This window comes from Erpetoichthys calabaricus, chromosome 2 (assembly GCF_900747795.2).
Source record: "Erpetoichthys calabaricus chromosome 2, fErpCal1.3, whole genome shotgun sequence".
NCBI classification, from domain to species: Eukaryota; Metazoa; Chordata; class Cladistia; order Polypteriformes; family Polypteridae; genus Erpetoichthys; species Erpetoichthys calabaricus.
The window spans coordinates 149,214,545-149,229,611 of NC_041395.2; the positions used below are offsets into that span (position 1 = coordinate 149,214,545).

A 15,067-nucleotide genomic window follows, 5' to 3' on the forward strand; every position below is an offset into this window, starting at 1 on the left:
GTAAAAACAAAAGCGCGTATCTGCAATGTGTTCTCTTTTCGCGATGAAATTTCGAGCAACAGCTTTAAATAAGCAGCGACTCGCATAATCAAGAGTACATAAATATACAGAGTCATAGGTTACAAAACCACGAAAAGGAAACAAGAAGTCTGTGACCCTAAGGCTGGAATTCTTAGATCGCCCTCCGTATTACGGCGCCGGGAAAGTGAGAGCGAAGTAGCCATTGTGTACCGGGCATTTAGGACGATCGAGCTCTTAATATGCCGTACTACAGCTCCGTGTCAACTTTTATTCGAGAAGAATAGATGGCGTTCTTTCAGAAACAGACCTATTGCTTCTTTCTTTCCTTCAGGGACGGCACGTACAACTTTAAACACATGTGGACGAGCCCCGCACTCCTGGAAGATGTCAACTACGAGACAAGCTACAAGTGGCAGGGGCTCGGATTTCTGCATAGTGTCCTTCATGTGCAATTAGTCTGCAGCGTCTAAGGCGAGCTGACATGCACCAGAAACTGTCTCCTAATGAGATTTTGCTGTTGAAAGATTGTGCTAGTTTCTGCACATCTTCCCCATTTAAAAGTACTGCACATCTTCCTTGACAGTGGAGGTTCAATAGCTTAAAAGCCACCTTGTCAGAAGCGGAGTGTTTAATTTATTATCCCACTTTAAAGTGAAGGTTACACTTACGTGAAGTATAAATCTGGCTTTAAGAGAGCAGGGTAAGAGTTAGTGTTCTCAAACATTTGTCAGTATCCTTTTAATCTGTGTTATGTACAGCTACACCGCTTCTTCAAGCCTGTTTTAAATATTTAATAATGCGTGGGCACTACTGAGGTATAAAAAAAGTAACGGTTATTTCAACACTGGAAAAAACAAAAAGAAGGTTAGAGGCTATGTAGCCATATCATATTAGGCGCATAATATGTACAGTATATATTCAGGGCCGTTTCTAGTTATAAGTGGACTATGGAATCACTTAGGGACTTACAGCCAGTGAGGGGCGTCCAGGGCCATACTTAAAAGAAAGGTAAAGTGAGGGTGAGGACAAAAACATATACTGTATACTGCTTAGTGCCTCAAAAACCCTGGTAATAGCCCATAATATTTCCATTTTTTTTTAAAACCAGTTAAATTAGGTCAGTATGGCTGGGGTCTGTCAAAACAGGACTAAGCACAAGGCAGGAACAAAGCCAAGATGGGATGCTAGTCCACTAAAAGGCAGTTTCACACACACACACACACACACAAATACACTTCCTGGGCCAATTTAGAGGCATCAAAGAACCCACCACGTTAAAACCCCCTCCAAATGTGCAAACTCCATAGATGAAGCGATTGAGCCAAGATTCTTCAAGTACATTACTGTACCATTTAGTCATCTTAATCAAATGTTGACCTATTATATCAATATCAGACGTTTTAACGTTTCCCCCTTAAATTTCAACAAGACCGTACTGACTAACTTCAAATACATTCATAATGGCTAACACGGTACAACACCCTAGTACTCCAAATTCTACATATTTCACTTACTTCCAGTTCACAAAAAGCAGAAGGACTTCATAACATAAAACTAGCACCTTCCAAGTGGTTCTCTTTCAGTTACATTTCATTATCCCAGTACTTTTGCAGATGATACAAGTATCTTCTGCCAAAGAGAACACAGGGAATTTGTATATGGTTTTATTATTTGACTCATCAGATATTGGAACTGGCCACTAAACATGAAGAACCATAATCAATAAACTAACCAAAGTAATAGGTGTTCAAGATCTAAATTACCTGGTCAAATAATAATAGGAAAATATAAAAGCCCAACATTAATTATGCCATTATGCTTGTTAAGGAGCTACTTTGTAAAGAATGTACACACCGCAATCTTCAAAACCACAGTAGAAATTGTATCAGTTGCAGACAGTACAGGCTTCTGTTATCCTCTCCTGACTAGAATAACTTCTTTGAATGGTTCAATTATTGACTAAATCCCTTACCCTCAGAGGTGCAGTATAGGCTGCAAGCCCCTTAAAGACACAAGTCATTAAGTATCACAAACAGCTAAACAGGACTGAGGTGTTCAGAAGGACCAAGAGCTCCCTGCAATTTTAGACCTTTCATATAGTTCTCTGTTTAAGTTCTATCTGAGCTTCCTTTTTTGGTTGTCAAGGAACAACTCATTCTGTTTTTTGTCCTGTTCCTCTGTTTTATTGTATAAACTCTAATAAACAAAAGTGATCCATTCAGCTTTGCAATGATGCAGAACCTTACATCTCCTCCACAACCAACATGGATACAGCAACATACCGTAAGTGAATATCAGAAAACAAGAAAAGAGATTCATTTAGTTTTGAAAAATAAAGATGAAATACTTGCACAGGGTGTCGAATAGAACTAAGGCACACCTATCTGCCATTTATAGGCCTCTCACTAATGGGTGCCCTCATTGGTGTAGCTGTCATTCAACACTCTCAAAGATCTCATTGCCATTCTCTGTTTATTTTGTCTTCCTTCAGGTCTAGCTTTTGTGCCACCCCACCAGAACATGACTGTTATCTTCTCACAGCCTTGCCAAGCCCAAGTAACTGACAGAGGGTAACTTTATAAAGCCCTTTTTGGAGTCAGTATAGAATTGAAGGGTCACACCAACACCTGGTTGTACTGTTTCTTGGTGGTCCCTGGCTTTGGTTCTCTTTAAGGCAAGTGAGCCTCTTGTATACTGTGCACAGCCCCCGTGTTCACTTCCTGGACTCCACTACTGCTGTCCCCCTGTGTGTGGATGAGACTGGTCATGTCTGGGCAGTTTCTGGTACCCTGTAGTCCATTGCTTAACCTACGGTACAAGTTATGTTGTGTGTGTAATTCACTAATCTGCCACATTTACTCATAGGTACGTCAACAGGCAACACTTTTCTTTCTGATGCCTTCAGTTCACAGGCAGGAGGTCCATGACGACTCAAAATGGTCATCTTCTCAAAAGCTTCTCAGACTACTGTTATTATCTTGCAGTGAAGCTATTCACTGGGATATTCAGTTTGAGTTTTTGGCAATAGTCGGACGGCCAAATACGATAACAGAGGACAGCTTAGTCCATAAAAATCTGCAAAGTAGTTCATCCTAACGTTCCTTCACATTTCTGCACTGAGCCGCAGACAATTCATGCCGCTAGGTTTAAATATTTTAGCTCACATTTCAAGTCCATAACAGTAAACACGCTGTCCAAATGTTGAAAGTAAAATAAAAATTAGACATTGAGTTATTTTCCGCATTTCCAGCACAGACGGCAGGTGGATTCTGTTTGGCAAAATATAAACATGCCCGTGTCATTTACAAAAAAAGAGCTTTTGAAAGGGTACATGGGGGCGCTGAGTCGGCAAAGCAATGTAATGTAATGTATAAACTGTATTTAATTATTTTCAGTTGAGCTCTGTGCAGCATTATCCACTTTAACATGCGATACATGCCATGTGGCTCAGGCACACATTAAAAATGCTGGCATTTAATTTTCTTAAGGCTTATTGCAAATCACATTAGGCACGCCACTGAATATGTTTGGTGCCATCCATCTCGAATACATTACCACTCCATGCGTCCATCCATTTTTTAAGGCCTCATCTCATACATCATTACATTCAGATATGAACCACATTTGTGAAATTTGTTTACTTGGTAAATCCTTGGCTTTGTTACTTAAACATCAGTGGTATGGTATACAGTATTTGTGTTTCCCATCTTGTAAATAAAACTAAAAAAAAAAAAAAAGAACTGAATAACAAAATTAAAAAAAAAAATCCCTTTACTAGTTCATGTTTCGGTGGCACAGTGGTTAGCACTAATGCTTCATAAGCTTGTGTGGAGATTGCACGTTCACTCAGTAGCTAAGTGAATTGTTCTCTGGATGCTGAATTTATCCTCCCACATCTCAGACAAGGTGAGCTGGTTAGATACACTGGCAATCCTAAGTTGGCCTTGTGTGTAAATATGAGAATGGGACACATGATAGACTGACAAAGGTTCAAGGTTAATTTCCTCCTCGGACCCCATGACGCTGGGATAGGCTTTGGCTCCTCATCCTTCTGAATTGGATTACGTGGATTTGAGAATCTTATATTAATGCAAAAAATGTTATAACTGTTTCACTGAAATGGACAAAAACAAAATAATTACTTCGTTAATGTTTGTTGTAAGCAAAGTGCAAATGATGTCACAAGGTAGGCTATTTCGAAATGAAATCAATTAATCTTCATTCAATCCAATATCCATCATAAATCGTTTAATTAAAAGTCATTTTAAAATTGACAATGGAATTCTGTACAATGTAAGGCAAGAACACAACAAATTAAAATTAAAAATCATTCTAATGCATAATACATCCTATTGAAATTAAATAGAGAAGAACTGGAAAAGGAAAAAAAAACACCTGATCACTCAATAACCTTGGCTCAGTATAATTTTAGTGCTTTTTTTGTCGTAATCTTGATTCTTAACTGCATTTTTAATTAACTTAAATCTAAAAACATCAATATCTTTAACATTCAGTTTATTTACAAATACAGTATAAAATGTTGCACAGTATTTTATTAGAGTCAGCCATTCATACTTAAATGCCTTTTAACAACTGTGGCATGTTATGTTACGTTATGTTATGTTATGTTCCATTGAGTCAATTTTGACTCATAGCGACCCTATGTATAACAGAATGAAAAACGGCTGGATCCTGCACCTCCCTCACAATTTCTGACAAGTTGAACTCCATTGCTGCAACCATTATATCAATCCATCTCATCGTGGGTCTTCCTCTCTTTCATTGCCCTTCCATTTTACCAAGAATGATGTCCTTTTTCTAGGGAGTAATAATACCTTGTGACAACATGTGAAAAGTACATGAGGCAGAGTTATATCATATCATATCATATCATATCATATCATATCATATCATATGCTGCAAGTATTGAAGAATGCCACAGTAGCCAAGGTCATCCAGAATGTGGCCATCTTGCTAAAACTAATTGCCTCAAAGTGTTACATGCTATATTATATAATGGTCAGCATGGTGGCACAGTAGGTAGCACATTTGTCACACAGTTCCAGCATTCTGGGTCAGAATCTCATGCAAGGTAATGGTCAAGGTGTATTTTACATGTTCTCCCTGTGTCTATGTTGGTATTTCCTGGTATGTTCATTTTTCTCCCTCATCCCCAAAAATGTGTTTGGTTAATTGGTGTATTTAAAGAGGCCCTAATGTGAGTGTGTTCTTTAGAGGGCACTGCAGTGGACTGATAACCTGTACAGTACTGTTTGCTACCTTCTGCCCAAAATTGCTAGGACATGTCTTGGCCTCACATGACGAGAACTGGATTAAAACGATAATTCTGTCATATTACAGTATATCACATGCACCAAGGTTTCATAGTAGATTGGTCAATGTCTACATCCAGACAGAAGCTGTGGGGAGTACAAGTCAAGGAAAGTTAAATGTAAGTGATATAACACACTAGTGAGGCCTCATGTGCAGTACTGTATACAGTACTTTCTTATAACAAAAATATATAGCAGCACTAGAAAAAGTCCTGGGACCTTTAAATATCAACTCAATGTTATTTTGGAAAAAATTTGATAAACAGTATTAGTAAGTGTTTACACTGCAATACTGTGTACAGTTTTGACTTTCTTATAACAAAAAATATAGCAGCACTAGAGAAGTTTCAGGGGCCTTTACATTTCAACTTGATGTTTTTTTGTAGAAATATGAATATGATTAGCAAACATGTTGGGCTGCATGATCTGGTCTCTTCAAACCTATGTGTAATCTTCTATCATATCATATGACATCAATAGGAGATGACATAATATGATATTGTACTGCCAGAATAACATGGTGGTAGAGTGGTTTGAACTGTTCCCTCACAGGCTGAGAGACCTAAATTCCTGGCCCAGTCAATGATTATATGCATATGACACATTGGCATGTCCATGTACAGTTTTCACTTTCAGCTGTACTTTCATCCAGCAGCCCAAATGTGTGAACACTATGATAATGGGTGATTGAACATGTTTGCAATGCAATATATCGTATCCAGAGTTAGACTCTGCATTGCAACTAGTTGTAGTGGGATTAACACCCTATGACCCTGTATAGTATATTATATTATATTATATTATATTATATTATATTATATTATATTATATTATATTATATTATATTATATTATATGATAGATAGATAGATAGATAGATAGATAGATAGATAGATAGATAGATAGATAGATAGATAGATAGATTTATTAGCCAATAAGTCCATTTAAAATACTTCACAATTTGTTTTATAAAAAAAAAAATTGGCAAAAATATAATTTTAAATTCTCAAATACAAAGTTTAATAGAATTAAGCTATTTCATAATTTACGGAGAAAAATACAAATGCATGAAGTTTCTTTTCAATCAGTAAAGCCCTCCGTTACTCACAGCCTCAGAGTGAAAAATATCACAAGTGCATTTGTCAGTAATTTGTGTCCACAGCTCTATTTTCCCTGTGTGTGGGTCTGGCCAAGACTGGTCATTTGTTACCTGCTAGTTTCAATTGATTTCCTCTTTGCCTTTTCTCTTCCCGGCAATTGAATAGAAGAGAACACTCTTTACGATTTATACCACCTAATACCAATCATTTGATAACAAGCCTCTATAGTCTGGGTGATTAGAAGACTTAGAGTCTATGACTTTTTCCAATGATGATCACTTCTTATACGAAAACTGTGCTGTGTACTGGTGGCCTGAAAAGTCACTTAGAAGTATTTGGATTCTGAGTCAATGAGCTCTTTCTGTATTGACTGGCTAGTCTCTGCTGCAAACCCAGCAATCTATGGGCCTCACAGTTTATTGGTGTGGAGATACCTTATAATCTGCTTTCTCGTTTAGAAGTCTGAGCTCTCAGAAGACTTCCACTGAAAAAAAGTCCATTGACATTCACTGCACTTTTCACCCTTACCCTTTTGCTGAGTTGCATTTTATTTTAAGTCAGGTTAACAAATACCCAATTAAGGAGTCTCAATAAAAAAGCTGATTTTTTTTTTTTAATTACACATATCATCCTGACTAATTTATTCATCTTTGTTAGCATATTCTCATCTCTTAGTTCTGTAGCTACATTTTTTTACGAAAATGTATGCAACATTAACTGTTAAAATTTTAAAAAATTCTTATGTAATCTGTTCTAGATGTGTGGCAAGAATCCATTGAGCTTAGTGTATGGTTAGAAGCAAAAAAAGGTTGCATGAGAGTAAATGAATGAAGAACCGTTGCTGTGGAAGGAAAAACCCAATAACTGTCTGAAGTTGGTGAAGATCACCAGAGGTCACAGTCTGGGATTGGGTGCTTTAGACCAGGAAGCCCACAGACTAAAAGAGGCCCAGTCTAAAAATATGTAAATGGGCTGGACCCTCAATTTAGAGGTGCTGTGAGCATTCAGGTGTATTTGGATGAGACACACATTTGAGCTAAACTACCAGAGACCTTATTGATAATTTTTGGTACCTACTAACAGACAGAATTTCTCCCCAGTAACTGACAGTGAGTATACAGGAGTGTTCTGGCACTATAGATGGCAACCTGGGAGCAGTCTTATCATGTGTTCCTTTAGTGGACCAATCTTGAGTGTAGCCTACTACAGCATGCACAAACAAACTTAGAGATGGCAGGCACCAGATAAATATGTGTATATTCCGATACCATTTCAAAATGAAATGAAAGCTCACAAAGAGACAAGTATTGTGTCCAATCATGCACTTAGCCACTATTCCCATCTGCCATTGCTTAATCCTCAGTTATAACATGTTTTGGACCTGATTGATACTATAGTTCACAGTAAAGTCCTCTAACACAACTGGAACAGTACCTCTGACAAGTGCCTGGTGGAAAGAAAGCAAGTAACTTACCCAACCAACCAAGTTAAATTATGATTAATGTGACACGTGGTGTTTTGATAATGCCACCAAATGAAAGCAAAAATGGGAGGGGATATATAGCATAAAAACCTTAACCACTACAAAACATGGTAATAGTTAAGACATTCACTAAACAAGTCATTAAAAACTCAAAAGTCAAAAACGAACAAATGCAAAAAAACTACAAAAGGGAAAATGAAAAACACAATAAGCTATTAACAAATTATCAAAACAAAATGAGGTCCAAAAACAAAAAAAAAAATAGTCAAAAACTGTAATCCTAACTCATAATCATCAAACACCAAAAAATCCTAAAATCCTAAATGAAATGATCAAAGACAAACACAAGTATGATGAAGAGCAGAACAATTCATAAGGTTAACGCCACTGCATCAAGGCAGTAGCAATAGGTGGTTCGTACAGAGCTCAAGTACTGCCATAATGACCTAATGACAGCACCTAAGGACTACTCATTTATAAGGGACCTTGTCCCACAACCTAAAAAGAAACAAATAAAGATAAATAATTAACTATGACAAAAAAAGAAACTTAACAAAACTATCAAAAGGAGCTGAAAGACAGTTAACAATTACAAAAACATTAACAGAAACAAACATTAATCAGGACATCACAGAAAAAAAAGAGGAAACTAAATACAGAAAAGGCAAAATACAAAACTTTAGAACGAGATAATCTTTACTTTGTATCAATAAATAAAATGTAACTTTACACTAACATTTACTATATAAGCAGAATACCGAAATTGGCTGTGAATCTTTTTTGTTTAGTCTGAAAGAATTTGCTTAGTTTTTTTGTTTACTTTCAGAATTTTTTCTTGCACTGTGCTATTTTAGTGGTGTCACTACATTAGGAGAAAGCAGGACATTGACCTCCTCCCCCACCAGCAGATGGTGCTGTTTAGCAAAAATTAAATGTGTAAATTTGTCTTAATAATTTAAAATATCACTAAAATTATGATTAGCAGATGTTCATGATGATCTCAATTCAATTCTATTAATTTTAGTTTATTTTTGTATAGCATGCTTCACTTTAGAACTGTTTTTTAGTTTGTACTTTCTTTTATAATTCTGTTAAGCCATTGCAAAGCACTTTGAGCTACTTCACATATGAAAGTGTGGAATGTTGTTGTTGTTGAAGGCTCCGAGTGCTGTATCAATTTCATAAATAAAATACAGTTACAAAGATTCTATGCTCTTGGATTGAAATGTTCACCGTTTTGTTTGTTTTTGTATGGAGTTTTTCAGCTGGCATTTTATCATCAACTAAGGCTGGTAGCTGCTCTGATCTTCCATGGCTCTTTCCAAGCAGCTCCAATGATCTTTTCTCAACCTTGTCCATTGCCTGCAGATTCACACTGCCAGCTCTGCCTGACACCACACACTTGGGGTCAATGGCAAAATCATTCACACTCACTTCTCCTGACTCTGAGTCGATCTAATACAGGCTGCTTCCTAAGAATCTTCAGCGATGACATGCACAGTCTGGTGCAGAGGTGTTGATCTTGTAAAGGTGTATGCACACCCTCTGCACAGCTCCTTTCAGCTTCTGGCCACAACTCCTAGCCAGCTTCTAAAAAGACTTTTGAAAGTCAACATGCCAAAAGTGCCATTGGACACCATTTTGTCACAAAGCACAGTCATACTCACATATCCAAGCCAGATTAGAATTGCTAATCAACCAGACCTGCATGTCTTTGAAATGTGAAAGAAAAGCCCAGACAGTTATAGAGAGAAAAGAAAAATTCTATACAGGCAGTGCTTGGACCAGAACCCAGGATGGTGGAGCTTCAAGACAGCAGTACTAGTCATTGTTACTGTTGTTACATACATCCACAAACACTTGTGTGTTGTACGGGTAATTTCTTTCAGTTTACAGTATAGTAAAAAATAAAGGATGCCTTTTAAATAAATGCTTCTTCCTATAAATGATCTGAAGTGTCCAACATGACTGCCTAACATGACTGAAAAGGCCAGTCCACCATGGGTCAGAAGCACAGCTTGAATCCAGATCAATATAAAGTGCCAGTCAATTACACAAAAATATCTATCGACCTCAATAAACGGTAAATCTACAAAGCATGTAAACTTCACACTGAAATATGCACAGAAAGAAACTGAACTAATGTCCAAGTGTTGTGAATCAGTTGTGCTACTTGAGGAACCACCCTTTACAATAAAGAAGAATGTGTTTTCTGGCTACCAAAAATAATTCAAGGAGTAAACAGGTTAAGTCCTGCTTTGAGACTTTGAATGTCTCTCTTAATGTCTCCTAATACTTCCTCCAATTTTGTTTTTGCTAAAGCCAGGCTGCTAAATTTGGACTGTGTTTTTTTTTATATGGTTCTTAAATGTTATCAGTACTCTACCGTATTGTACAATAAATCATTTTTTGCAGTGCTGGTGCTTCATGATGGGAATATAGGACTTACATACTTAAACAAAGCATGTTGTGTCATGTGGTGGTTTGAAAGATTTGTTTCCCAAGAATGCTATAAATATTAAAATTATACATTGGAATACTGTTTGATCATTATTTATTATTTAATAACAAAAAAAAATTATACAGTACTTTGACTGTGTTTGTTGTTCTAATGTTGTTTTACACCTCAATCACAATAAAATTCAACTCATCAAGATAGCTCAACTTACTGCTGTACACATGTTATGGCTGGTGAGTGATGTCATCTATCCTCATCCTTCCAGATCTCTCCTTTGCCTCAACTATGAGATCCTCTTTGCCATCTTCTCTGACCTTGACATCACTGGGACTGTCCTCAGGTGGTTTGAGTCCTTCCTCTCGGGCAGATCCTACCCTGTATCCTGGTGCAGAGAGATATCAAGGCTGCACCAGGCATGGACCAGGGTTTCCCAAGGAAGTGTGGAGAGCCCTGTCCTTTCTAAACACTTCCTCATTAAGCCCCATCATCCATTCCCAGGGGTTCACATATCTGTGCTTTGCCATTAAAATGTAGCTGTACCTGTTATTCCCTCCAAAGAACCACATAGTATCTGCTAGAATTTCTATATGTCTCACTGATATTGGAACCTAAATAAAGGAGCACCACCTCCAACTCAACCTGGCATAGACAGACCTTCATGTTATCGTAGCTCATCTGTCTGTTCAGTTCAACTCACTTTCGCTAACACCTTTCAAGTCTGCAAGCAAGCAACTTTGAGGTGGTGTTCAATGACTAGCTGTTCTTCAATGTATATTACAACTGTCTCCTGATTTTGCAGATTCACTCTATACAATATCCACTAGATCAGATCATATCTGACAAAAATATGCAGCATCTGGTCTAGGTTTTGATTTTATCATATCTGGACTACTGGTGTGTGTTACCAAGCATGTTTGGAGTTAAGCTTGCCAAGGCAGGTACTTGTCAATCCTCTTTTCAGATCACTGCACTGGCTCCCTGTAGCAGCACATATTAAGTTCAAATCCTTGATGCTTGCCTACAGAGTAATCAATGGGTCAGCACCTATATACAGACGTGGCCAAACGTTTTGAGAATCACACAATTGTTGGTTTTCACAAAGTTTGCTGCTTCAATGTTTTAAGATCTTTTTGTCAGATGTTTCTATGGTATACTGCAGTATAATTACAAGCATTTCATAAGTTTCAAAGGCTTTTATTGACAATTACATTAAGTTTATGCAAACAGTCAATATTTGCAGTGTTGGCCCTTCTTTTTCAAGACCTCTGTAATTCGCACTGGCATGCTGTCTGGGCCAAATCCTGACTAATGGCAGCCCATTCTTGTATAATCAGTTTGTCAGAATTGGTGGGTTTTTGTTTGTTCATCCACCTCTTGAGGATTGATCACAAGTTCTTAATGGGATTAAGGTCTGGAGAGTTTCCTGGCCATGGACCCAAAATTTCAATGTTTTATTCCCCGATTCACTTAATTATCACTTTTACCTTATGGCATGGTGCTCCATCATGCTGGAAAAGGCATTGTTCAACACTAAACTGTTCTTGGATGACTGGGAGAAGTTGCTCTCAGAGGATGTTTTGGTACCATTCTTTATTCATGGCTGTGTTCTTAGGTGAGCCCACTCACTCCCTTGGCTGAGAAGCAACCCCACACATGAATGGTCTCAGGATGCTTTACTGTTGGCATGACACATAACTGATGGTAGCACTCTCCTTATCTTCTCTGGACAATCTTTTTTCCGGATGCCCCAAACAATTGCAAAGGGGATTCATCAGAGAAAATGACTTTACTCCAGTCCTCAGCGGTCCAATCCCTGTACCTTTTAAAGAATATCAGTCTGTCTCTGATGTTTTTCTTGGAGAGAAGTGGCTTCTTTGCTGCCCTTCTTGACACCAGGCCATCCTCCAAAAGTCTTTGCCTCACTGTGCGTGCAGATGCACTCATACCTGCTTGCTGCCATTCGTGAGAAAGATGTGCACTGGTGGTGCCCTGATCCCACAGCTGAATCAACTTTAGGAGATGGTCCTGGCACTTGCTGTACTTTCTTGGGCTACCTGAAGCCTTCTTCACAAAAGCAGTGGAAATGTTTTTTTGGGATTAAGTTCATTTTCATGGCAAAGAGTGACTTTGCAATTAATTGCAATTCATACGATCACTCTTCATAACATTCTGGAGTACATGCAAATTGCCATCATAAAAACTGAGGTAGCAAACTTTGTGAAAATTAATATTTGTGCCATTCTCAAAACTTTTGGCCACGACTGTATATGGAGACACGTGTGAGACTGTGCTCCTTTTTGACCACTCAGGTGTGCTAATGGATGGCATCTAGTGCTTCTGTATGGTGTCAAATCTCATTCCATTCATGTGGAGCTCCTAACTGTTGAAACGAACTACCCACATCTATTGGAACTGCTCACTCCCTCAATGGGTTTAAGAAGCGTTTGAAGGAAGGAATGGCTTTAATCTGGTTTTCAAGACAGGAATACCCGATAATGGGAATGGATTTTGCTAGTACTACATTTAGAACATGTTGAAATCCTTCAAAACCATTAAAATGCCTTGTATCTAGATGAAACCACTATTCTCCAGATATCAAGTGACAAATGTCTTGTATAGTACTACTTTCTAAGATACCACTATGACACTGACAAATTTCTGTCCTGCCATATGCCCTAGAGGAAAAAGTGTCTTTTGTTATGGTTAAAGGTCAATACAAAATATTTTGAAACCTTTCATTTCACAATACCATGAAACTGTCAGCCACTAACACTTCATATTGTTCTCCTCATTCTAAATTCACTACTTACAGTATTTTACATCCATCCAAAAATTGTTCAAACCCAATGAATCCACCCAATGAGAATATCATTGCAGCACTGAGGGCAAAGAGGAAACCAATCCTGGACACTCAATCTTCAGGATTAATTTATAGCTGCCAAATAACCTATCCTGGACATTTCTGAAAGGGGGAATAAAAACATGACTACCTGGAGGAAAACTAAATCAAACACAGAATATTCAAACACCACACAGTGACCAGCTTGGGATCTGATTCAAGAACTCTGGGATTACCAAGAAGTGCAAACCACTCTTCCAACATACCAGTTTTCTTGGTTTTAATTTTTCCTTTCCCCTAAAACTAACAATGACGGCAATGAGAAAGAAAGACAGATAACATATCAAGAGTCGATGTATGAGTTAAGAAGCTCTTCTTTATTAAGCTTATTGTGCCCATTATTGATGCTCTTAATGTCTAATCTAAATTGCATTAAATGTAATCCATCACATGAGTAAAGGGTGGATGGCTGTGGTAATGGACTGCTCTCCTTGGGTCCCTCTATACCCTCTGACTCCATGATTCAAGAACACTGTAACACCCCATTTCTAGAGCACATTACCAGTCACTGTTGGGATCGTCTTTGTTAGTCAGCATTAATTACAAGGAGAGTAGAGTGAAGCAAACTGGAGTGGTAAATTGTTAAAGATAATGTGTTGTGATTTATTCACTCTTTTTAAAATGTGACATAGCATAACATTCTTATTCGATAAACCATTTAATCCAATTTAGGCTTGTGAGTGAGACATAGTCAAAGTGGGTACAAGGAAGGTATCAGCCGTAGACTGTACACCAGTCCATCACAGAATCCATAAGCAACCAAACGGAAAGAATTTAGAGTCAGCGATCAACTTAACAAATACATCTTTGGGGGTTTGGGAGGAGAAAACCACATAGACATGGGGAACACATTCAAACTCTACAGAGACAATGATCCTGGATCCATGAGACAGGAGAACTAACCACTGCAATACCATGCTGCAAATTAGCAATTCAAATTTTCCAAATGATTCATTGTACACATGGATGAAGACTTTGCTTAAAATGCCAGCATCAGCCAGGTCCTTGCATTTGATCATCAGAATCATCTGGGGACTTCCTCTTCCAATATATTGTGACAGTGAATGGAGATCCTTAATGACAGCGGTAATTGTGAGGTTCTGGGCGCACACCTGAAGTAATGGTATGACAGCCTGGTGCTATTAACTCTTATATTGTGCTCTTTGCTTCTGATGGTTTACCCGTAAACACGTAACAAAGTGGGAAATAAAACTGGACTGATGTAAGCAGAAACATTTAGCTTCTAGTAGCTAGCGCACAGAAGTTCGACTTTTGGGACAAGTTTAAAAAGAGTTTCACCTGAAAGTATTGTAGGCCACGCATACTATGAGGGTTATAAACTGCAGTGCCAACAATGCATTGCCCTAAATGAAGTGTGCTCTGACTCAGCTCTTTTTAATCTTGAGACAAAGGGGTTCAAGAGTGGTCCCAAAATGAATGACTGGAACTACAACAATCAAGCAGAAAGAGGACCCCCATTGACTTGGAATGTATTCTGCAGATGTTGGCTGAAGTATCTGAAGTCATCAAGGTGGAAAATAACACCACTGAGGTGATGAGGACAGAGGCTGCTCGTTTATCATTAATCTGGCATTGCTGGCATGGGAATCCAGGGATTGGTGTGGTCTGGTCAGGCATGAGTTATATGTTCAAAAAGGCTGAAAGAAATGTCACAATGTTCCTACTTGCATTCAGTTCTGCACATAGGTACTGGTTGTGGGCATGTGCTGCATGCCATCCAAAATCTAGAGGTGATTTTCTGAGCTTCTTCAAC

General features: G+C 38.1%; 1 protein-coding gene across 9 annotated transcripts in view; it reads right to left on the bottom strand.

Moving 5' to 3' along the window:
* mecom (MDS1 and EVI1 complex locus) overlaps positions 1-15,067 on the bottom strand; it is a 553,785-nt gene that overhangs the window by 304,149 nt on the left and 234,569 nt on the right. The window lies entirely within an intron of this gene.